Source organism: Elaeis guineensis, chromosome 11 (genome assembly GCF_000442705.2).
Source record: "Elaeis guineensis isolate ETL-2024a chromosome 11, EG11, whole genome shotgun sequence".
Taxonomy (NCBI): Eukaryota; Viridiplantae; Streptophyta; class Magnoliopsida; order Arecales; family Arecaceae; genus Elaeis; species Elaeis guineensis.
Genome location: NC_026003.2, coordinates 576,405 through 580,026, shown reverse-complemented (window position 1 = coordinate 580,026; position 3,622 = coordinate 576,405).

Here is a 3,622-nt window from a genome sequence, read left to right as displayed (position 1 = left end):
GGATTATTTAATATGCTATAAAGTAAATATTTTAGATCTAAAAATTAAAATAGAGAAGGAAGAATGATTACCTTAATCACTATCCTTTCTTTGATCTTACTCGGATCGAATTCGATAAATGTTCGGGATTTCTGTCGGAGCTGCACATGCATCTAACCTCCATTGGTATCCATACAGAGACAGTCTGATTGAAGAACTGAGGCCACCGAAGTACTAACACCTTATAGGCCTCGCTCCTTGGCTTGAATCTGGATCTTCTTCTACTAGATCTCGAAGAAGATAAAGGCTGCACGAACTCTTTCATACAGATCTGACGGAATTTGAATAGGATGCCAAGAAGATAAGAAAAATATCTTTTTCTTCTCTTCCTTTCTCTCTTTTCTCTCTCTCTAGATTTGATCTCAGGAGAAATAGGGTGTGGAGATGGAAGAAAGGAGGAGAGGTGTGGCATTGAGAAGGATATGTGGCAAGAGAGAGCGTCTCTCATCTTTCTCACGCACGCCTCCACATTCCTTTTTATTTTTGTCGCACAAAAACAACCTCCATACCCCTTTTCCTAATAAGATGAAATTCTATTCCTAATTTGAATCAAATTCAAAAAGAAAATAGAGTCAAAAAGGGAGAGAGAGTCCTAGAGAGGTGGGGTGCCAATAGTTGGCACCCCTCTCTTTTCACGCATGCAAAGAAAAATGGGGGTGCATCTTCACGTGCCCCTCCCTCTTTTTGATATGAAACAAGAGAGAGAATCTCAGTAAAAAAAGATTTTAGCTTTTTAATTTATTTAGATTTTAAATTAGATTTAATTCGAATCAAATTCGAATCCGATTCGAATCAAATTCGAATCTGATTCGAATCAAATTCAAAAAGACTATCAAATTTGATCTAATCAAGATTGAAATTCAAGTCCAACTTGGATTAATAAACCTAACTAAACTTAAATTAAATTTATTTAAATTAAATTTGATTTAAATTAATTAAGACTTGATTCATAATTTAATTAAGTCTAATTACATTGCAATACTTGCAATTAAGTTCTTTCGCTAATAATTAGCAGTTACTAAATATGTAACTCTTGCATAATTAGTAGTTTCTTAATTCAAACCATCAATCCAATTGATAATTTGATTATGATCCAAGCTATTGATCAGATCATACTCCTATTGTATGTGATCTCTTAAGTTCTGTTCTGTCTGATAGAGAGACATACTATGATTTTCATCATAGTATCATCAAAACTCCTTTCGATGGGCTGGAATGATTCCAACTCAATCCAACAAAGATTGTTGATCTGAAAATAATCCTAGTGAGTTCTCACAATCCACCAATGATACTTAGTAGCATGTAGTGACAACTCAACAGAATAAAAAAATTTGAACCCCTAAGTATAATTACCATATGATTAAGTTCTTTTATCGAGAGTTCCGACAGAATGTAGGTCATGAAAACTCGTCAAATCCTAAGCATCCATTATATGTCAGATTTAATTAGCTTGAGTCCAATCATGAATCTCATAGAAATATTTTTTCATTATTATGCTCCTGTGGCCACAGATTTAAAAATTCAGCTTCTTAAGTCACATAGGGCTACTCCTCAACTACTAAAACTGATAGATCCCCTATAAGTACACTCTTCCTTCAGCAAACCCATTGTAGCCAATAAATACCATAAGACTTCGAATGGCTAGAGATTATATTTATGTATTGTCAAACTACAGTAATCTCACTGTGAGCAGCCGAGGTACCACAAGTCAAAAAACTACTCACACAACTACAGCATCGAGATAGTCACTGATGAGTGAGTAGGCATCCAAATGACTTTTTATTCTTGATCATGCTCAGTACTATTATTCTTTAACAATCACCTGCACTCTCACTCCAGTATCTCCATACTATAGACTCAAGATCCATCTATCCAAAAAAAAATGATCCGTGCACCAATCTTATTGGATCAATCACTGTTCCTGTGATGATCATCAAATGAGAGTAATTTAAAAATTAATCTATAATGACACATATTTTAAATTTTTAATTTTTAAAAATATGTGTCATTGACCATTAACTCCTTGGATGATTCTAGGATATATTACTCTAGAATGAAAATAATTGCCAATTTTATTAATTTCTAAGATCAAGTATAAAAAATATGTTCTGAAATTAATACAATGTATTAGCCAACAATTAACTTTTTAGGTCATACATCCAACAGAAGGCCTCCTCTTTGGTTCATAGGTGGAAGGGCCGATTTTTGTTTGTTTTAGACCCTTCCATTGAAAGTCTTAGGTTTTTCTGTTGGGGTCGACCAAGGGATTCTATTTTTCAGGTCCCAAGGTTAGAAAGAGAGGACATTGAACACTTCAAGGTTTTATGGGAGTACAAGATTCCTACTTTAAAGAAATTATTATCGAAGTGAATTCTCTTCTATGTTGGTCTCAGTCCGACCGACCATAGAGATCAGTCCAGTGACCTTATGATGTTTACCTTCTTTTTTCTCTCCCACTCTTCTTTTTAACCTATTCTGGCTTGTTGCAGATATGAGGCTTGAGGAGCTTGAGGTGCTAAGGAGGAAGAATGCCCAAAAGAAAAGGAAAGCATTCTCATCAGCTACTGGGGCTCAGAAGAAGCCTAGGCCCTCCAAAGCTGATCAGAGAGGTGCTCCCTCCGACTTCTTCCCCTCAAGCAGGAGCCAGATCGGCTCCCTGATCCAATCTTGTCCTCTGATGTTGGCTGCTCTCTCGACCTCTTGAGTTAAGGGGACCTCAATCCGAGCCAATCAGTCTAGTCTGAACTCCATCGAAGTACCCATTGGGTGGGGGGATGCCCAATCCTTATTTTCCACCAAGGTGACCCTCAAAGATTGGAAGGTCACCCACCGTGCAATGGAAGGAATGCTCATTGGTGCTGATCTTGATAGGATCGAGGAGCTGAGCATCGAGAACCAACAGAGGGAGGTTGTGACCTCCTTTGTTTGGGTGAGTCCATTTTTTTTTCCTCTTTTAACTCTTTTCTTCTCCTTTTTCATCTTCGGTGGTTGACTCTTCTCTTTCCTAGATGCAGCTGGGCCATCACATCGTTGCCTTCACCAACTCATCATGGACTATCAAATTGGAGGCCGTCAAGGTGGAGAAGAAGGTGGAGACTGCAAAGGCCATCATAGTCGAAACTCGATCTAAGGTTGAAAACACTAAAGCTGAAGACGGGCACCTAAAAGAGGTTCTGGACAAGACCGAAGCTACTAAGGTGAGGGTCGAATCTATCTTGATCTCGAAGAAAAAGAGGCGATGGGCGGCTGAGGTAGAGGCGATGAGCGGTCGAGGCCTAGGCCATGGAGGTCAAGAAGAAGGCGAAGGGCTAGGTTGCTGAGGCCAGGCATCTGGTGGTCGAAACTTTTTGAGAGTCAGAGGAATTCTTTCAGATGAAGGTGGAGTTCGGTCAGGAGGCCAACAACATCAACCAAGATGACTGTCGTATGAAGATCATGGCATGCTTCTCGGACCTCAACCTAACCTTTTTGAATGAAGGAGAAGGGGAGAAAGAGGAAGAAGAAGAAGAAGGAGGAGCAGGAGATCTAGCCCCTACTCCAACGTTCATTGGAGAATGGCTACGATCTGATCCAGCGCCTAGAG